Source organism: Eulemur rufifrons, chromosome 17 (genome assembly GCF_041146395.1).
Source record: "Eulemur rufifrons isolate Redbay chromosome 17, OSU_ERuf_1, whole genome shotgun sequence".
Classification (NCBI taxonomy): Eukaryota; Metazoa; Chordata; class Mammalia; order Primates; family Lemuridae; genus Eulemur; species Eulemur rufifrons.
The window spans coordinates 83,745,033-83,768,299 of NC_090999.1; positions in this window are offsets into that span (position 1 = coordinate 83,745,033).

Below are 23,267 nucleotides of genomic sequence, written 5' to 3' on the forward strand. Positions count from 1 at the left end.
AGTGATGTCATTCTTTTTATATTGAAAAAAGTCAATCGCCATAATCACCATGACATCTGCTTAATTCTCAGAACCAAATGACTCAAGAACACTTCTAACTCTGAGGTTTTAGACCACTGATGGGCTTCTTGAATCTTTTTTTTTTTTTTGAGACAGAGTCTCACTCTGGTACCCTGGCTAGATTTCAGTGCCATAGGTCATCATAGTTCACTGAAGCCTCAAATTGCTGGGCTCAAATAATCCTCCTGCCTCAGCCTCCCGAGTATCTGGGACTCCAGGCATGTGTCACCATGCCCGGCTAAGTTTTCTATTTCTTATAGAGATGGGAGGTCTCACTCTTGCTTAGGTTGGTGTTGAACTCCTGACATCAAGTGATCCTCCCATGTCATCCCCCCAGAGTGCCAGGATTATAGATGTGAGCTACTGCGCTCAGCCTTGAATCTTATTCTTAAAGAAAACTCACAAAGAGGAAACATGAAAGGCAACAAGAGGTTCTCTTGGGGACCACACTTTATGATTATCCTTTACTTCTTACAAGTACAGGTTGAGTATCTCTAATCTGAAAATCTGAAATGGTCCAAAATCCAATACTTTTTGAGCATCAACATGATACTCAAAGAAATGCTCATTGGAAAAAATTCAAAATCCAAAATACTTCTGGTCTCAAGCATTCTTTTAATATAGCAGTTTTATTTTTATTTCAGAATATTAAAAGGCTACACATGTTTAGGTTACATATATTGCCTTTGCCCAGCCCAAGTCAGAGCTACAAGTGTGCCCATCCCCAGGATAAAGGATATTCTATCTGTACCAACAACGGTAGCGTTTCAAAAGCATTGAAGGCTCGTGTTGTGCAGCGTTGTTGGATCTTGGGGAAATGAAGTGACATTGCTATAAGCAACAGTGGGTTCCTCAGCCTGAGATTTAAAAACAAACAAAAAACTCAAAGGGAGATGTTTTATATGTAATGATGCTTCTGGTGTTAAGAGGGTGAATATGAGCCACACAGGTGAGAGGCACCAGCAAGCATATCAGCTTTAAAGGATGAGACTTCTATAATTCTGCAAACCACAAAAAAATTTAGTGAGCATATACATAGATTCCATGCCAAACAATTAAAACAGGAGCTCGTATATGTATTTACAAACATCATTATTTTGTAGGGATATGTTGTGTATATGTCATAAGTTATACTATTTGAAGCATGCTAAAAATATAATGAATACAAATAAAGTGTAGAATTAAAATTGTAAAATATGAAAAATATCTTGTGTTGATAAGGCACATGCTCCTTTGAATATATTTTTATATTCTACTCATTATGATCCATCTCATAAGGAGATATCATATTTTTTAAACCTGTGGCCAGATTGTTCCAGGGACATTTTCTCTGGAGCACCGTCCCAGCACTCTTCTTTAATTCCTTCCCAAATGAAGGACCCTCAAAACTCAAAAGGGCTTTGAGAGAGAACAAATTGAAGATGTGAAGATAGACTTTGAGGCTAAGTATATAAAATTGGTTGCTTCATATGCTCATAATAATAGGTTTTAAAATGTAACAAAAGTCATCAACCAGCCTTCCTTGAAAGTTCTGTGTGTGTGAAACACTATGTTTATGAGAATAGCTTTTAGCTTTTCCTAATCAAGTCTACTACATATTCTTAACCATAATCAAACATCAATAGAGAACATGAGGTTTGATACCAATTACTGGAAAAGGCGGGAAAAAGGAAAACTGGTATCTAGGAATCACCTTAAATTCTGTACTGTACTGACAGATTCCAACAGTGCACTGAGCCAAACAGCTCCATTATGTGGCAGCCATGATACATTGGAAGTGAGTTCTCACTTAATCTAAGATCACCTGGAATGATTTTTTTCTGGAACCATATTAGGACCATGATATCAAAATTTCCATTTTGTTGTTTTTTTCTAAGATAAACTATCTTGCTTTCTTGGTTCAAGCCAAATTCCCACAGTGCCAGAGTTGCTTCCCCTCACCTACATGCAATAGGATAAAATTGAAGACAAGTAAATATAAAAAAGAGGTTAAAGAGTGTCAGTATACTGGTCCAAAGAATAAAATGTTAAAAGTCTTACCTGGCTGTCTCTAACTTCCAAGAGAAGTTAAAAGAGAAGAAAGAAGATTGATTTCACAGTTACACTTCAAAGGAAACATAGATAGCTTTAGACTTTTAAGCCTTGGTAAACTTTGTTTAATTCTTTTGTTCTCTGCTTGTTACTACTAGTAAGAAACCTCAAAGAAGGAAACAAACAAAAACCCCCAAACTGTGTTCATCCTCATGTAGTCACTACTTGGGGAAAAAAAGATTTTATATCTTTTGGTTTTAGATCCTGCAAGAAAAAGATAACTATGAACAAAAAGAAAAAAAAAAAAAAGAAAGATTTGTAGTTTTTCTATAGAAATAGGTTAGAGTAGACGGATCAATTCCTACAGTAGAAAACAAAAAGTACTATGAAGTACCCCAAGAAGCTACCCCTAAACTCAGAAGTAATTCTGGAGGAATAGTTTCAGGTAGACATCTCTTAAGAAATTCCAGGCATATTTCAACAGCTTTAAAATGGGAAGAAAGTCATGAAGACTGCAAGAAGAAAGCTGAAAGAAGAGTTCCTGAAATATCACACATTGCTGACCCCTGCCCACCATTCTCCTAGGAATAGACAGCAAACAATTCTGTTAAGGGTCGGTCACATCAGTGAAAACCTCACTCTGCATCAAGTTTTTAAAATATTGATTCCAAGGCCTCAGCTTAAAACTAATGAATTCCAACCTCTGGGGAAGAGACTCAGAGACTTCTATTTCAATAATCAGCTACTTTAGAAACCACTGTTTTACATACAATCAACTATCAATTACTTGCACTAGTATTTCTCATTCTCGGCTTATATTAGGATCACCTGGGAGCTTTTAAAATGTCCAAATGCCCTGGGCCTACCATAAACTGATAAAATCAGACTACCTGGTGGTAGAACCTAGGCATTAATGTGTCAGTGTTTAAAAGCAAAACAAAACAAAATACATCTCAGAAAATTTAATCCAGCCAGGGTTTGAGCATATCAAAAAAAGATGGGGGGAGGGGGAGAGAAGAAACTGGGATTTATAAGTGTAAGGAGCTACAGATTATAATTTACATCCCAACTTCACAGCTAAATAAATGTTTTTTAAAAGGATGGGTTACAATCAATAAAATATTATAATGGTATTTAAGTCCAAGTCTATATTTTTGTATAGCACTATATATACTTTAAAATATTATATATAATTTATATTATATCCCTTAAAATTTAAAATTATTGCATGTAATATTTATATCATACTCTTAGGAGAGAAAAAGCGAGAAATAAGAGAAAATTTACAGTTGTCACAAAAACTATTAGAATCTATTTTGCCTCAACTAATTAATCAAAAGTAAGATTTTCTGAGTTGAATGTTTATGCAAATACTATTAGATTTACTAAAGTCTTGCAAATTGTTAAGAAAATAATTGGACCCTCACAGATCCATTGAGACTTCAAATCGGTCAGCAACCATGACCACATCTTTGGGTGACAATAACTCCACTCCCTGGCCATGTTGTGTACACTCACCAAGATAGCCTTCACATTTCTCCAGCTGACTGAACTTTAGACAGGTTCCTTCCTGACCACATGCCCTAGTTTCCCTTTCCTAAGGGCATTTACTTTAGAAAATTTGCAGCTATAAATTATTTTTCTTTCCCTTTGAGCTGTTAATCTTCTAGGGCACAGAGATGTCTTCTGAAGGACCTGAGAGCCATCCCTTTGAAATGCAATCATTAAGAAAGATGTTGCCCCCAACTCGCAGTATCTGCAGAATGGTAAAAGCCGAACTTCCACGAGCACCAATTAGCAAACACAGATGGCCTAAAGACATGGACCAAGCTCCCTACTAATTTCCTCCAGGACTTCCACCAGCTCATCACAGTGCTTTGAAGTCTCTTCTCTGCCTTTTGTTTCAGAGGAGCTGAGTTCAATTTCTCCTCTATTGCAACAGTCTTAACTTATATTGAAATAATCTGAAATCACATTTTCCTTGCCCATTTAATTCTAACAGGTACAATTTTTTTTTTCATACCACTTCTTTTAGGTGTACAGGTGGTGAGGCTCAGAAAACAGTACCCCTAAATGAAAGCCTCAGAAGTAGCCTCAGAAGATAAAGGTTTTCTTTGACCTTCTCCTGTCCTCCTGTCTCTCAGTCCTATTCTCCCCTGAGGGTAGCCATGCAAACTAGAATCCCCTTCCCCAAGGCAGGTCATAGAAACCACAACCCCTTTTCCCCAAAGCCAACCACAGATCCTAAAATTATTCTATGTATAAACCGGCCTTTCTGGGTTTCTCCACTTGGTCTATTAGCATTAGATCATACCCTTTTTGTCTGATCATATGTCTACACAGTTGTCCATACTTGAACCTAAGCATAAAAATGGAAAATTTCTCCTAGATCTTTGGGTCTTCATTCTGAAGGCTCCCATGTATACATGTTAAGTAATTTTTTACAACTTTTCTCCCATTAATCAATCTGCCTCATGTCAGTGATTTTTCAGTGGCCATTTAGAGGGCCTTGGGCCTTGGACTCTGCACAGAGAATCTTGAAATGTTCATCATACTGAGACAGCATTCTAGAATAGACTCAACACTTGATAAACTATGGCTCATAAATGCAGATCCTAGAGGACGCTGGGTTATTTTCTGTACCCATTTCCATCCATTACTCCCTATTAACTATTATGTGAACTCTTTGAGACATCAGGTTAATTCCTTATACAAACAGAATCAAATGTTTTGGAATGAAGTCGAATTGTTTGCTATGACAACTTTTAACTCAATGCCTTTTCATGAATAAAAATAAAAGAACAGGAATACAACTGATTTCCTTTTCCAGAGAGTGAGAACACAAGTGTTCATAAACCATTCTTAATTCAGAGAGGAGAAAAGCCTCCTTTCTCCCTGTCACTTCTCCTACTTACTCCTCTCTCCTCTGTAATCTGCTATTACTACAGGAAATGTGTAATCTTCCCATAGTAAAACAAACAAAAATAAACAAAATTAATGCTAGAATTAAAAGATATTCTAAAATATATAGCAATAATTATAAGTAATCAAAACACTACCAAGTAAAAGCTAATATTCTTTCATAATTAAGAGGTGCTTGGCTATAGAATTTTATTTCTCTGATTAGCTTTTGTAAACTTAAATACCAATGAGTTTGAGTTGGAATCTATGCTTATGAAGCACATTTCCTTGAAAACATTCTCTTTTTTTCCTTCATCAAAAAGAAAGAGGTAACATTTGCTCTGTTTGAGTTTCATTGTGTTTTGTGTTTAATAAATTTTTGTGAATCAAATCTTTTCCTTCTTAATTTTGGAACCATATATATTTTAGAAGAAAATTTATACATACAGCAAATTTGATTTAGTCATATTTATTCTTGTATAAAGGCAGTGTCTTATCAGCAAAAACAATATAGAACAAAAGAATAGCTGTTAGTTTTCAACTCTGAAATGCTGATTATATGATAGTGCTGATTTTTTGAAAACTGTCTTTCAGCTGGATTTTCAGGTATGTTACTTTTTCTAGAGTTTCTTCTCTTCCCTGAAAAGAATTTCTTGTATAAATCTACCAAGACCCCCAGGGGGAAATAAAAGTACTCTTAAAATGCACAATAAAATTTAATGCCACCTGAGAACATCTCCAATCATAAAGCAATTACGAATGGACATAGTTTCTATGACTCCATTTTTAAGGAATTATATAGTGCATGTCTTTCATGTCAAGGCTGACAAACAGCAATCCTTATGGAACACACACACACACACACACACATACACACACGGATAATCATCCTTGCCTTAAACACATACACACACATGGATAATCATCCTTGCCTTAAGGAAGTACAGATGTTAAATCACAATAATAAGTAAGTACAAATGCTGATAAGTGCTATAAGGCTAACTCCAAGCTAAAGAATCCCCAGGAATTTCATCTGCTACTTCTGTTTACAAAAACTGAGAATTATGCACGAGCAACTGAAGCAAGCCCTGATTGTGTGTGGTTCTCACATAAAGCCTATTTCCTTTTGACAAGTACTCCACACATGATACTGGCAAGAATGGGATGAATACGAAGCTGCTAATAACCTCTAGTTATAATTGCCCAGATATATCTTCAGGAAGTCTGTACTTCAATTACTATAGAACTATATAGCACTTATTTTGGAATTCTTTAGTCATATGACTATGAAAATGAATTTTGATGGCTTTTGTCTCATAGGGTGAAAATTATTTCAACAAGTCAGTTGCATTCATTTGCTCATTCAGTAAGTATATATCAATGTTCCCTTTCTGTCGGGTGATATGTCAGGCATTAGAGAACAAAACAGAAGTAGTCTTTCTTTGGGTGAGACACTGATTAGTTGTAAATCTAGATATTAAACTAATATACTTACCCATGCTATATAGTTACAAATTATGTTAGGAAAAGAACAAAATACTGCAAAAGGGAATGATTTGGAAAAACTCATTAAATTGAGGTGATAGTAATTTTTGCATGGTAAAAATAGAAATATTACCAACATTCAACACATGAAATTCTTCCCAGAGTTTTCTTAAACTAAAATTCTTGATCAGCTATTACGTCATATCAGAATGATTATGTAGGTTTCCAAAATTTCAGGATTTTTACCAAGATCCTTGGTTTGCAGAGTATCATCTATATCAGCAATTTTCAACTTGCTTTGTATCTTAGCACTCATGATAGATGATGTTGATTATTAATATACTTAAATTTATTTCTACTAGCACTTTTGTGATTTTTTTCTTACTCTGCTTGTTCTTTGATTCTCTTTTCTATTTTCCTTCACTCTATTGTATTGATTGAGCTTTCTTTATTATCCTTTTCCCCCTCTACTTGTTTGAAGTTATGTATTATATCATTTTTGCATTTAACTTTAAGTTTTTAACATGCACACTTGACTTAAACCTAAAGTCAATATGTCTATTCTTATGCTAAAGAGTACAAGAAATTTATACTACTATAACTTTGATCACCACTACCGTACACACATAACGTGTGTATACCTCCACAGTAGGTATATCTCTTACATTCCACCTATATTCATCTCTCATTCAATAAAGTTTATCAGACGAAAGGAAGTAAGAATAAATGATATTGGCGTAACCTACATTCTACAGTAATTTATAAAAAGCAAAATGATTTGTTGAAAAATGCAAACAATAAATTAAAATCAGGTCAAATATCTTTTCATGTGCAAATGTCTCTGGCTTCAAATACTTTCACTGAATTCCTTAAGAAGATAATTTAGTAATTCATACATGCTAATGAAACTACTCAGAGGGTCTAAGAAGACACCAACAGTTTATTTACATACTGTATTAGGCATACAGAAAGGATTGAGAGATGTGTATGTTCAAATGTTGGCTCTAATACTTATAGCTCTTATAGCTATGTGACCTTCAGGTAATAATACAATTTTTCTGAGGTTTAATTTCTTTATCTGCAATTATATTTACCTTTCAAAGCAGTTATGAAAAATGAAGCTGATGAAAGTGATGTAAAGTTCATACATTGAAAAAACCTGGTACAGTATCTAGCACGAGGCAGACAAAAAATAAATGAAGCACTTTTCAAAGTTATTTCATGAAAAACAACATTACACACACCATCTCTATCCTAATCAAGCTATAACAGCATATAATTTAAATACTGTCATTGAGAAACACTCTCTGAACAGTCACAATAACAGTACAATTCAGAACAATTTTCAGATACACACTAATCACATAAATCCTACAAAATAACATTGGAAAACATTTTTCAAACTAAGAGCTATATTAGAGGATAGCTAAAGTGCAATTTTTGACGAAAACATTCTACAAAATCAATCACTTAAAATTTGCAACACTACTACCTTTATCAGCAATCTTATTTGCCATGTAAAACTTTTATAGCTCCCTGCATTCTCACATGCACTTAGATGTTGCCCATAAATTAAGTGCTGACTTGGCTCATCTAAGACATAATTGAATCATAAAAAGCCATAACTAATTATAGAATGAATCATGTAAAGAAGAATAGATTATAATTGTCATTGCGTTTCAGAATTATTTGTTAAGTAATGCCAACTAAAAAAGTTTTAACTAGAAAAAAATCATATATTAGATAATATATTTATACTGCTGTATAAGAAAGCATAATAAATCTAGATACTAAATAGTGGGTCATATGTGGCAAGAGAAAAATGAATTTTTATAAGAATAAATTAAGCTATAAGGGTTAGTGAAATGCCTGTGAAGCACGCTTCGTACGTGCCACTTAGCATGTTTAAGAATCATTGAGGAAAACGTCTTCTGAGTCCTTTTCTTTTAGTGTATAAATTATATAAATCACTCTGAAAAAAACTGACAGTATTTATCAGAAGTTTATAAAAAGAAATGCATACACATTAGTCTTCCTCGTAGATGAAGACAAGATATATACCCAAGGTATTTCATATCTGCATTTATTTATGATAAGGAATTATTTAGATGCCTAGTAATAGGGAAATGTCTTATAGACAATATGTTTTTATTACATTAAGAGACTGTTTATTTATGAAATAAAAATATACTATTCCTTTCATTTAGATACATTCCTCTAATTTAGATACATTCCTCTATTCATTCTACAGCTATTTACTACACTTATCGAGCATTCATTATGTACCAGAAAATGTAAACAACTAAAAGACAGTGCTTTAGAATGTTAACAGTGCTTATTCTTAATATGTAAGATGTTATAAACTTTGAATTTTCTCTCACTCTTTTGTATTTTCCACTTTCTAAGCAAGAATGACTTTTAAAACATTTTTTTCTTTTTAACTTTCCTAATTGGCAAAGTCTTACTATGCGTATATAGCTATTATAGCTTAGAGATATTTGAGTTAGACTATCCTCAATGCATTGTTTATAAGATCAGCTTCTCAATATGTAATTCAATAAGTGTAAGCTGAGTTGTTTTGAGCATTTCCTGGGGCTTTGCTATTTCACTGGAGTGTAACTAACATTGTTTAAAAGCATTGATCTAAAACCCTGAGTTTTTAGAGTAAACTAAAAAAACATGGTCTTAAAACATATATTTTAGCTTGTCACTACAGAATATGAACTGGAACTATATGAATCTGAAAAAATAAACATACAGATTTGTCTCTTAAGATGAGATGACACTCACAAAATAGTCACCATTTGGTGATTCTCACTGAAAAATCAGTCTATATATTCTGACTAAGGTTAATGGAGAAGGATAAAAAGAATGGGTTCAGATCATCACAGGATCCTAGTATAGCTTCTCAACAGACAGGTAAACTCCAGGAACAGATTGGCTTTAGTCTGGGGAAAAAATCAAGTTTAAAAAAATTAATGTAACACATGCTGCTATCATTTAGCAAAATGTAGTCAGGTGCTGTCTCAGAGAATAAGGGAAGTTGCGGGTCCAAAAAGAGTATTTAATCAAAATAAATGGTACTCTGTAAAGTTATCAGGTAGAATCTTAAGAGCTATTTTGTCAAAGTTCAAATGATTTTGGTCTCATTTTAAATGTGGTACAACTTGAGGTTTGCCCAGCATGTCATAGAAAAGAAGTCTATGAAGAAAGGTGATCTAGCCCTATGCCATTTATCATAGCAACTTTAACTGTGAGCTGGTGTTTTTTCCAATGATGATTTGGATAAGGAATTTGAATGGCACTTGTGCAAGTTCACCTTTCAGTGGATGGGGGACCACAGCTCTGGGAAGCAGAAACTTTAAAAGACACTAAGTCTAAACAAGCCATAGATGTCATTGAAGATCTTTACATAGGAGAATGACATGTTCAGATTTGCATTTCAGAGAGACTATTTTGACTGGAATGTAAAAAATGGATTGGTCAACATAGGAGGCAGAGGTACATGGTAGGATATATCAGGTGATGATTGTCTAAACCAGGGTAGGAACAGGGCAATTAGAAAGACGTGGACAGACTTGGGTAAATTTAAGGAAGTGGGAAAAGGAACCTTTGGTCATTGAATTTGGGAGATGTGAAGTAGATAGAAAAGAATTAAACTTGATTCCTGTTTTTTCTTGGACAATTGGATGGAGGATGGTGGTACTCACGGAAACTGGAAACAAAGTATGGGACAGATTAGTCACAAGGGGAAAACAAGAGTTTCAATATGGGAAATGTGGAGATATCTAATAGGTAGTCAAACGTGCAGGTAGGGAACTCAGAGATATCTGGCCCAAAGACCAGTATTTGCCATGAGTATGGAGGAGATGGTCTAGAAAGAGAAAAGAAAAGGATGTGATGGGAAGGAGGAGAAGCTCAAGAAGGAGCAACTCACAGAGATGGGAGAAAAACACAGACAGCAGGGCCATGGAGGTTAAAGAAATATTAATGACATGTTAAGAAGGAAGAAATGGTGGTCAATGTTGTGTGCTATGTATAAGGGGACCCAGGGTCTCAAAAAGTCCTTCAGGTTCAGCATGTAAGGGGTCACTGGTGACCTGTCAAAAGTTATGTCAGTGGAATAGTGAGTGATGTAAGGGTAGACTACTCTTTAGAGAATTTGGTAACAAATGGAAAAAAGAAAAATGTAGGAACTTGGAAGAATAGCTAGGCTGAGGGATAAATTTAATTTAAAATACAGGAACAATTTGAGTATGTCAGTAAGCAGTGAAACGTTGGACATGCAGGAGAAAAAGTCATCATTCACAAAAAAGCTTTAAGTAGTGAGATGAGAGCCAGAGCATGGGTATCTGGATGAGTCTTATTAATTCACTTATAGTGCAATCATCATAGTAAATTGAACATGTCACTGATTTTAGAAGTAAAATACAAAAATTCATTAATAAATGATAGCATAGTAAAGGCCTGTGACTCTTGTGCGAAGCCACTTTTCTTCTGCACTGTCGTTGAGACCACTGAGGAAGGTGCTGGCAACAGGCTTCTTTTTCCTGATGAAAGTTTCAGAAAGCCACTGAAAGAAATGGACATCTACAGAGTGTAAATGAACAGCAACTAGATCAGAGAACTAACAAGTCTGGAATCAAGCTATACATACAGATTTCAGGCGACGAATTAGAAACATTGACATAGAGAAAATAGCAGCTGAGTATTTTATTGAAGGAAACGTGTTTTCAAATTCAGAAGGAATAGAAATTGTGAAGAGAATATATCAGATTGTCAGTGAGTTTGCTTACCTATTGATGAACATTCCAATTATCTATCGCTGACATAAATTACCCCAAAACTTTGTGGCTTAAAAAGACAAAACTCAATGAGTTGGGTCAAAATCTGCAATGTAGGCAAGGCTTTGAGGAACACAGTTCATCTCTGCTTTATACAGAAACAGCTGGGGCAGGTGGACCAGGGTAGATGGATGACTTCAAAGATAGTAACTTAGTGTTAGTTATCAGCTGGAAGCTCATGTAGAACTGTCACCTAGAACCTCAGTTCCTCTGCACCTGAGCCTCTCTAATGAGAAGGCTTTTATTTCCTCACATACGTTTTCCAAAAGAGAGTATTCTGAGATAAAAAAATGGAAACCTTCAGTCTCTGTGGCCTGATTCTAGAAACTGACACACCACTGAGCAATATTCTATTAGCTATTGCAGTCACAGCACCTTCCCAGGTTCAATGAGAAGGGAGTTAGATCCCAGTTTCTCGACGAGAGGAGTGTCAAATAACTGGGACCATTTTTAATTCATCAGTTTGTTTTTGGGAGTTTTTGTTTCCAAATTTCTGTAACAGTGGGAGACAGGAAGGATTCCATTGCTCTGCATTACTACCCTTTTAGGAAGCTATCATTTTTCTGAGCAATACTTTTGGTCATAATATATTAATTTATAAGACCCTCATATATATGTTTGCCTTTCATATGAGGGGGGTGTGCTTTCAAAAACAAATCTTCCAGAGGATCATTTAGGAGGTGCAGATTTCTGAAGTACTCTACCAGATGCACAGTATAATGAATATTTCCCCCAGGAAATCCTGATGTGTCTATAGCCCCTCTGTGTGTGCATCTGGCTTCATTTGCAGCTCCTTGGTCCCATCTCCAGCATGACTGTTGACTTTAGTGATGCTGCCTGTAGAGCTGATGTCTATTAAGGCCAGCCAGTTGCATTACTTTGCTAATTGTATTAGAATATTTAACCAAGCAGAGCCTCTTGGTGTTTTGACAGATAGATTGTACTACATAAATAAAAGTGCTTATTCAAAATGGCAAATTTGTTTTCAGATTTTCCTTGGAGATGGCAGTTAGCATATGACCCTCTGCTTTTATTTTTTAGGATTCACATTTTGCATTTTCTAAATGATTTCAGAGTCTCAAAGCAGAAAACAATAAATTCTTTGCCAAGTATTTCTTTAGCAGAATCAGCAAATCCACCTCCTCCAAATAGCAGGAAGATGCGGATCCTGGTCATGTTTTTATTATCCTGTTCTAATGAACCGAGTCCAAATTTCCAAAATGTGAGTTCTGTGTTTTCAGCTGTAGTCCCTAAGATTTGTAATCCTAGACTGGTGCCAGGGACTTTGTTTTCCTATCAGCAAAACAGGGGAAACCATATTTGCAAATTCTTCAAGATCCCCCAAGCCAATCTGTTATAAAAATGAAAACTATTATTATGACAGGACTTAGCCCACAATTTATTTGTTATGCACAGTAATCTCCTTATTATTCTGATTGAAGGCAATCACAAGTCTGTTCAACACTCAGAGTGGGTGGAAGTAAGCCAAATCCCGTCTAATGCTGAGGACAAAAAGCACAGGCACCAGTGTGACTTCGGGGTAAATGCCAGAGTGTGCAGGGGAAGGTAGAACGTTGACCTTGAGTCTGCAGACAAATTTGATTCTTGCACTAGAATCCGGAACCTAAGACTTTATCCTACCCCAATCAAAGGAGTTTAGCTTCATCTACTGTAGCGAACAGTTTACCTTACACTTTTAAAGATTGCCTGGGGTTATTAAAATTTTAGGAGCAAGAAAAATTTTCCATATACTTTATACCTCTTCTTCATCCACATTCACCCTATCCCCAAGAAAAAGAGACCCCCCCACCCCAGGCTGTGAATGAAGTTCTTGGACTTCTATAAAACTGAATGAATGATTCTACAAATGAATGATTCTTTTCAACTTTCCCAATAGTATGCTACTTAAACCAGTCAAAAATTCACATACAGGCCGGGCGCGGTGGCTCACGCCTGTAATCCTAGCACTCTGGGAGGCCGAGGTGGGCGGATCATTTGAGCTCAGGAGTTCGAGACCAGCCTGAGCAAGAGCAAGACCCCATCTCTACTAAAAATAGAAAGAAATTATATGGACAGCTAAAAATATATATAGAAAAAATTAGCCGGGCATGGTGGTGCATGCCTGTAGTCCCAGCTACTCGGGAGGCTGAGACAGGAGGATCCTTTGAGCTCAGGAGTTTGAGGTTGCTGTGAGCTAGGCTGACTCCACGGCACTCACTCTAGCCTGGGCAACAGAGTGAGACTCTGTCTCAAAAAAAAAAAAAAAAAAAAAAAATTCACATACATCTGCTTGATCTTTTCTTTAATTCGAAGTTTATTGAATTCAAGAGTTCATAGTCTGTTCTATTTCAAAGTATTTTAGGATAACCTCATGAGGACATATGAACACATTTGGAGAATAAAATAACTGTAATGGATGGAGGCTATTGAAAAACTGACCAGTTAAAATATTTAAGCTAATTATTACTTGGCATGAAGCAACTGTTCTTAGTAGTTGAGTTTGGGGCAACTAAGGAGCAAACACCCTGTTCTATCTATATACAGACAAATTGTAATCTCCTTTTTTAATAATTTCTACAAGTATTCAATTTTTTTTTAAAATAAAAAAATCCTGTTCTAGAATATGAGAAGTTATGCCTGGGGAAGAAAGACAACTCCCAGGAATTAGTACAGTGGTGGTATCATTAGCCAGGCAAAGCAGTGAAAAGACATAGCTTGGGACAGTCCCATTGGTATTGCTTAGCAGAACCTTGGAGCCATCTTGGTCTAAAAAAATATTTTGAAAGGTATCTTTGTGCTGTTTTATCTTTTTAAGAGCCTATCTGCTTGGGAATTGCCTCTGGTCGTCTCCATAAATGCTAAAAAGATGCAGGTGATGACATAAAATGTCCTTTCTACATTTGACACAGCCAATAAGAATGCAGTAGATGCATATTTCATTCTTTTCTTCCTTTCTTCCATCTATTTATGTAAAAGTTAAAAAATTATAAACTATTATAATTAAATTACTAAAATACAAGATGTCAGCTGTCATAGTCACTCTCTCAACTTGTTCTTGATATTCTTGCTAATACAATTACAGAACTTAGTCACATGGCCTCATCCAACTGCAATGGGGCTTGGAACACGTAGTTTAGCTGCATGCCCAGAGGGGACAAGCAATGGATTTGAACAACTAGACAGTCTCCACCATAAAGCCTATATAATAAGCTTTAGTGTGGCATAATGAAAGAAAGGATGTATTTTGAGATCACTGGAGCTCAGCTCTTCTTTGAAACCTTTTTCTGACTAAAATTTTCCCTAAAAATAGCCCTGTTCCTAATGCCTACATTTACTCTCCTAGTTCCCAACAGCAACATACCTGGTTCCAACCAAGATCACTCTTGTTTATCAGCCAGCTCTATCCATTTTCATGACTATACCATTTAACCTCAGGCCACCACTGGCCTAGCCCCAGTGCTTGTAAGAACATTGTGATTGTGACATCATTGCTTTGTAGATGGAGCTCACTCTCCAGGCTCTGATAGCTGGAGCTCAACTCCTCAAATTCTCAGCTGAGAAGAGGTAAAGGAAAATCCCAGTGGCTTCTTTCCTGTACTCCTGCTATCCTTTGGATCACCATTACTTGAATCAGCCTTTACTTTTGACTTAATAAGATGAGCTATCCGACCACAACCTTTGACCTGTCTCCCTCCGTCCAAATGTCTGAACTTCTGCAGAACCTGAAATCCTTGGGGAATGACCTTATTATTCATTCATACTGAAGAAGAAACGTTACCACTGAAATCCTTGGGAAATGGTCTCACTACCTATTCACTCAATGTTCCCCATTTTCTGGTGGCAGTAAACATAATCAGGAACAGGATTCAAAGGATTCTTGTTAAGAAAGCCTAAGGCTGAGTTAGATGGAACCAGATTCAAAATGAAAACATAAAACAAGATTCCTTTGGGATCTAGGGAATTAAGAAAGGATTCTCAAATTCAGAAAAAAGAAACAAAATATTTTGATAGTGAAAATGGCAAATATCTCAGAAACTGTTAAATTTTCACCAAGACTCTCAGTTGTCAGGACTCATGTTTTTATAGCTGTATTAGACACACAACAGAAAAAAAAAAACCATGATAAATCAATCTCTTCAGTCCCTCCCCATCACCTTCTTTGTATATGAAACCAGTTTATTTTTTTCTTTAGTTGACAAATAATTGTATGTATGTATGGGGCACATGTGATATTTCCATACATGCATATAATGTGTAATGATCAAGTCAGGGTAATTGGCATATCTAATACTTCAAATATTTATCATTTCTTTGTGTTGGAAACATTCAAAATTCTGTAGCTACTCTGAAATATGCAATAAATTACTGTGTAACTAGGTTATTCTTGAAAGTCGACTTGAAGATCTAAAACAATTCTATTTTTTCAAACTTCTGCTATACTATATAAAATCTATTTTCCTATATGATGGTAACTTTGTTAAATAAATATTGGGCTTTTTATGCTCTCAGTTTTTGGCCATTTGTAATCTCAGTTCACTTTTATTGAGATTCAGTCCTTTTACTTTTAAAGCTATAATCCAAATTCCAATTAAACAGCAACAATAAAAAGCTTTTCCATGTCTCTTTTCTCATTCTCCACCAAGCTTTCTCTACCTCAAATACTTTCACACATGGACCAAATGTGCAGTTCTCCAGAGCAGAAGCATAGCAAGGAGGACAAGGTTTCCTTTCACACACATTCTGTTCTCTAGTGTTGAGGCAGGTACGGATGGGGGAGGCAGAGTTTTCCCGCCTGGGGACTCAGGGCTGCTTTGCAACACCCTCTGTGTGTTGGCTGCTTTTTCACAAGAGGTGTCTCTCTGTGGCAAGTGTCCAGATACCAGCTCATGCTTGAGATGTTTTGTGTGTTGAGCTGTGTTGTATTTATGTGAAGTGAGGTATACTTATGGGCTCTTAGAAGGGCACCCTCACACCCCATGTGTGGAATCTGGCTTAGGTTTGACCTTTTCCTCCCAAATCCACCTTTTGTCGCTGCCACTATAGTACAACCCACCAGGATTCCACGGCAGCATCAGGATCCTAGGGTGCAAAGATAAGGAACAGGACATGGTGAAGACGCTTCAGATGTGCCAACTTGACCTAACTTCAAGGCCATGTATTTGCTCCAAAAACATGCAGGGGTAAGGATTTATCAAAATTAAATTTTTAGAAGCCTGAAGAGACATGTACATGTCAACATATTTTCTGGTGTCTACCAACTGCTATTTTAATGCAGCCAGCTATTGCTCCTTCTTACTAAAGGTAGAGTTAAATTCCCATTTGGTTTCAATATCTTGTTTGAGAGATAAATAAAACAAAGCAAAAACCATTCAATGGACTCTTTTGTATAGAAAAGCACAGAAACTGTTATGGAATGAAGAGTTTGAGAAGATGTGTCGATGAACTCTTCTAGCCAAGAAGGTCGGGAATTGTCATGATTTGGGGAAGGAGACAATTTTTAGTGAAAGTTATGAGATTGATAAATAGTCTAAGATTCCAGGAAATCTGAGATGTGGCACTCCTACTACATGCTATGGAGAGAGTAGGGGAGGTACAAGGGTGACATATAACTTTTCTCTGGAGAATCTCAAAAATCCTGAAGGATTCCTAAAATTTCTCTAGCCATACCTGTATGAAAAATGTCTAATGGTAGTTGTTTCTTGAAGGAAAAAAAAAGGTTTATACCTGAAGGCTAATGGATTAGAAATAAACATCAACGGAAAAGCTCAAGATGCTCACTTTCTCTTGATTAGCATACACAATGTGGTAAAACAAGCAAACCAGGGCAGAGATTTTTGCAATTGTCATTTCATTGATGTGGACATAGAGCCACAGTCCTTTTCTTTTTCTAATAACAAATAGCTGGTAATGGAACCAAAAATAAACTACCCCCTGGTATTGATTAGATTAAGTTCTCTAACGTTAAGAGAAAATATTAATAATTAAACCTAAATTACAGGTACTCTAAAAAGATTTCAAAATCTGCCATGAAAGTCTGCAAAACCCATTTCCATTAAGCTGGTCAGTTATTGTTTCAAAATAGTGTTTTGCTATGTACCTTTACGCTCAAATAATGAACTGGCAAAGGCAGTGTCGTTGGAATACAATAGAAAATATAATTTAAATGGCTTTGAATGCAACATCAGTTTGTATACTTAATTGAGATAATATCAGAAAATTCTTTGTGAGCTATATGAAACTCTTTTCAAGTATAAGATCTTATTACGCTGTATACTATACATTTTTCTTAATGCTCGTGATAGTCTTTAGCATAGAAACCCTCCCGTTAATTCTAGTTGAAGAAGCTGGTATTATTATGAAAATTTAATTTCCCATTATTGTTAGAGTGCAATATGGTTTGGATATTTGTCCTCTTCAATTCTCGTGTTGAAATTAGATCCCCAGTGTTGGAGGTGGGGTCTGCTAGGAGGTGTTTCCGTCATAGAGAAGGACTCTTCATGAATGGCTTGGTGCCCTCTCTGTGGTAGTGAGTTCTCTCTCTATTAGTTCACTGGAGAACTGGTTGTTTACAAGAACGTGGCACCTCCCTCCCCCTTTCTTCCTCTCTCCATGTGACCTGTCAGCTCCCTTTCGCCTTCTGCTGTGAGCAGAAGCTTCCTGAGGCCTTTACCAGAAGCAGATGCTGGCACCATGCTTCTTGTCCAGCCTGTGAATCATGAGCCAAATAAGCCTCTTTTTATATAAATTAAAGCCTCAGGTATTCCTTTATAGCAAAGAAAATGACTAAGAGTGGTGAGCACAAATACTGAGGGAATGTTCAACTTGTTTTGAAACAAGTATCCATCCTACCCTCTACCATCAGCTGAAAGAAAAGTGGCCTTTGAATAATTGCTTAAAACATGCTCTCTATTTCTGAAATTAGCAGAAAGGGCCTGTTTCAGGAATCATTTAAATCATCTGTTTAACTGTCACAGAAAATACAGAACTCTGTATTAGGCTTTTCTTAAACACATAAAGTCTATGATAAGATTGTTAAGCTTTGCTATGCAAAGCCCTGCTACCAAATCCTCATAACCCTGTATGCAAATGCCATGCTTACAGAGGATCTTCATCTATGATCTAATATTTTCATTTTAAAATGAGCAAGCTAGAGGTTCTCTGAGTTCATTATTCCTATCTCTTTATTCTCATTCAAATTATTATGTTAACATTACTCTATTTATTGGAACACCTTTCAGCTAAGAATATTAAAGAGCTTTGACAAGCACAAACTAAATCTTCCTTGCAAAGCAGGTCGACACAAGCTAAGATAGAATGATAGGTGAGTAAGACAAAAAACAATGTGGAGGTTAAGTTCTGCTGCTCAAGGTCAATCAGGGAAATAGTGTCTACTCTATACCCAACAGGTTAACCCTTTGCAAATAAAGATCCAAGTGACCACATGACACTACTCAGACAAGGTATTTGCAAGGCTAAACATTGAGGCAAGAAAAATAGTCTTAAACTGAAGAGTTCCTGACAAAAGCAATTTGACAAGCACATAAACTGAATTTTCTCTTAAATGCAATTAATGAATGATTGACTCAAATGCATATTTTTAGGATAGTTACTGGCACGTGTGATTCAGGGATGGCATTCCTGGGAGTGATCACTATAATCTTTCCAGTCTTAGACAAGAAATCAAGAGAAATCCGGTGCCACCTAAGTTTGCCCAATCCATAGGAATTCATTTTTCTTACTCTGATGTGTCTGGTATTTCTCCGACACCACAGAAAGATGTGTATCAGAGAGCACTATAGTATATACCATTACTATTTCCTTCAGCTGAATAGTGCATATGTATACCTCAATCACAAAATAATTATAAGTCACATAAATAACTTACAATTATTTTATGTGTGCCTTTAAGGTTCAATTGCAGAAGGTCAATCAATATATAAATGAGTTAAATAAATTATGGTACATTAATAAATGAGATGCTCTCTAATATTTGAAAACATTAGGCAGATTAAGTTCATGGACATGAGAATTTCCAATATACATTTTCACATTTTAAACTGAACAACATAATGCCGTGATCTTATTTATTGAAGAAAATGCCTACACTATTCATGAGCATATGCTTGTATGATAAATAAAAATGCAAGGATACATACTCAAGTGTTGACACCACTTGCTTCTGCAAGGAAAAGTGGGATTGATAAACCAAGAGGAAATTTCAGCTTTTAGTCTTTATTTTTTTATTTTCATGCACATAAAATGAACATATATATTTATGTTTTACTTGAGCAATTAGTATATGATTTGAAAGGAAACATGGCATAGTGCTTAAAATTACAAGCTCTGAAGCAATATTTCCAGTGCTCAAACCCAGATTAGCACTAACTATAATATGGGTAATGTACTGTTTACCTATTTCTCTCTATATAAAGGGTCAATAATAATGCCTTATACCTCATAGGGTTACTATCAGAATTAAACAATTTAGTATAATTTAATTGTTTAAAGCTACGCCCAGTACATAGAAAGGAATTAAAAATATTGACTATTATTAATGACATTAGATGATGATGAGTATGATGATAAATGTGGCATCAGAGAGGAATCTTACAAACAGGTAGAAATATAATTCAACCAAAAGAAATATTACTGCCCTCATACTTAAACCAAGGCAACATTTAATCTTGAAAGACTATAAAGCAATGAATTCAGAACTCTGAGAAATGAAGTGAGTCCCAAGAACTACAGAACCAGCCAGAAAAACAAATAGTAATTCTGAAATAGAAAAGCAACCATAGTACCATAAACTTTACTTATTATTTGTTCATAATGAAATCTGCCAAGGATTGAGAAAGGTACAGACATTAATATAGCAAATACCATGTGTTTAGAGCTCAGTTCTCTTGTATGTCAAATATTACCATTTTGTCATGTGTCCCCAAATCTGCCCATACTCTTATCGATACAGTTGAAGACACCTATTTCCTCTTCTCTTATCCCAATCCCCTCACTCTCCATGCACGTTCTAATAACTTTAGAAATGTTGTATTAAATGACATGTAGTAGGGTGTTTATTTGCATGTTTTAAACTGTACATAAAAAGAAACTTAAAATGGGATTTTCTCGCTTCAGTTTCTCCCAAGACCCTAATGTGATAGATATCAAATATATTAGTGAGAATCTATATCAAAGGTACATTTCAACGAGTTGTATCGAGTTGTATCGTTCTTTGGCTGGGCCCTTCTTGGAGTCATTTTACATCCAGCCAAAAGAACACCTGGACAGGATGGGCGGTTAACCATTGAAAACCTGGAGCTGAGGTGGAAGCCATTGGCAAATGGAAAGGCATAATCTTGTCCACAGGAGTTGAAGCCCAAGAGACCACAGAAAGGGAAACTTATTTTCTGGTCTCTTAAGACATCATGAAAGAGCTGGCATTTAAATTAGGAATTGTATAATCACTCAGAGATGGGATTGAAGGTGTTCAGTTGGAAGGGAGTATAAAGAATAAAAATCAGGAAAAAAATCAAAGATATGATTCAGGAAATAGAAAAGAGTCCAATGTTGCTGAAAGAGAACTTTAAGAATTTATTTTGGTGAATGTTTTAATGTTCATTTTTGAAAATACTATAACACATTCTTGTTCCTCTCTCTAGTTAAGTAGTAACTGGCAAATGGACAGCAATGCGGCATTGAGTTGATGGATTTAATACTCATTTCATGTTTGACAAATGAGGAATAGGATTTATAAGGGGCTAAGCTAAATGCAATCTACAACTACAAAGACATTTAACATTTCCATCAGCTAAAAGACAAAGCCTTTAATATAAACCTGCTTGAGGTTTCAAAAACTGGCACAAGACCAAGAAAGATAAGGAATTGGAGAGCAAAGTTTTCATGAAAACTAGGCAAATTTTAGGTTCTTTTTCTTATTGCTTTAGGTGCTAGAAGAATTTCATTGTGAATTTTCTTTAGTTGCTTTCTGTCCCTTTCTCATAACTATTCAAATGCAACTTATTTTCATGAATGATAATAGATTCCAATCTAACATAACATGTCTTGCTCTGACATTTACAAACACACAGCTGTGGGAACAGATAAATATGGCACAATGTTTATTTTCTAAGTGTGTGAAAGGAAATGGGATGCTTCTGCTTAATAAAGCTCATATAGCATTAAAAATTTAAACATTATAATAAAACTGTCTCTGAGAGGAAAAAAAACTCACAGCATAATCCAAAATGTCCACTATATCAATCTAATATTATATTAGTGCCTCATGCAACATGATATATAGTAGCTTAGAATCAGGTAACATTAAATTGCATTTTCTTCAATTCATATATTTGGAAAAAGAGAAAATGACTCTTAATATATATAACATTCAAAACTTCTATTAAAAATTCAGATGAAGAATGAAATAATTTAGCTCTTATCAAGCAGTCCAATAAAGACTTGATTATCATATTTGCCTTTAAAAATGTAACTATTAGATATTTCTGGTGATAAACCACCCCTGAAATACTTTAAAAATTATATTAAACAGCCAACTACTTTCTCCATTATGCTTTTCATTCTGTCTACACCCAATTTCTGTCTTTTCCAATTACATTGGTTTTACTACACACACAGCTATCTTGATCTGGTCTTAGAGAATGATAAATATATAGCAGGGGACACATTTATTAGAGGAATAAAAGACAACATTGTCCACCAAAAACAAACAAAAAACCCACAGGTTTTAGTGAGTGTAATTAAAATTCAGTTCTTCTCTAGCTTCACTTTAACAGCAATGCACTAATATTCCTGGCTATCCCTGAGAATACATTACTTATAGATCAAATGTTTTCAACAGGGGGTACGCGGACAGTTTTGCTCCCAAGAAGACATCTGGAAATGTCTGGAGACATTTTTGCATGTCATCACTTCGGGATACTGGGTGCTACTGGCTTCTAGTGAGTAGAGCCCAGGTATCACGCACAAGGGAGTCCCCACACGGAGTTATCTGGCCAAAATGTCAACAGTACTGAGGTTGAGAAAACTTACTCTAGATTAACATTTCAACTCCACATCACCCCCAACTACCTTTTCTTCATGTCTTTCCTTTGAGCAGATTGTTGCTTCCTATAGTAAAACTTTTCTCCTAAAGTACCAGTTGCCTATGTTTGGACTAATTTATAACAACTATTCTAACTCCTGTAATTTGTTCCTATAGTCACAAACTGTCTATCTTTCCTTATTGTCTCCAGTTTAATACAGTGCAAAGGCACTTAATTGGTGGCCCCTGTACTAGCTACCCGCCTAGTCAGCTATATTAATCTGCTCAGGCTGTCATAAGAAAATACCACGGATTGTGTGGCTTAAACAACAGAAACACTTTCTCACAGTTCTGGAGGCTCCAAGTCCGTGATGAAGGTGCTGGCCAATTTAATTTCTGGTGAGGATCCTCTTTTTGGCTCATAAACATCCACCTTCTCTGTGTCCTCACATGGCCTTTCCTGTGTACTCACAGAAAGAGTGAGCTCTGGGGTCTCTTCCTCCTCTTATAAGGACACCAGTTCTGTTGGATTAGGGCCTCACTCTTTTGACCTCATGTAAGCTTAATTTTATCTCAATCAAGGCCTTATCTCTAAATATAGTCACCTCAGGGGATAGGGGTTAGACATATGAATTTGGGGGGAAGGGGACACCATTCAGTTCGTAATACCAGCTTTTATAATCTGTAGCAGCTCACCTATTTATTTCCAGAATATTCCTTAGGGGAAAAAAAAAAAAACACAATAAAACAGGGAAGGTGATAACACCTGTGGCTGCCCATTTTCTGAGCCTCAGAACACTCTTTGCTCCTGAGGATGCTACTAAAACCTTTCTGTATGTTAGGTAAACCCTCAGGCAAAATTTCTGATACACCCGTGTGGAGTCAAACCGCCTCGTCTCACCAACGTA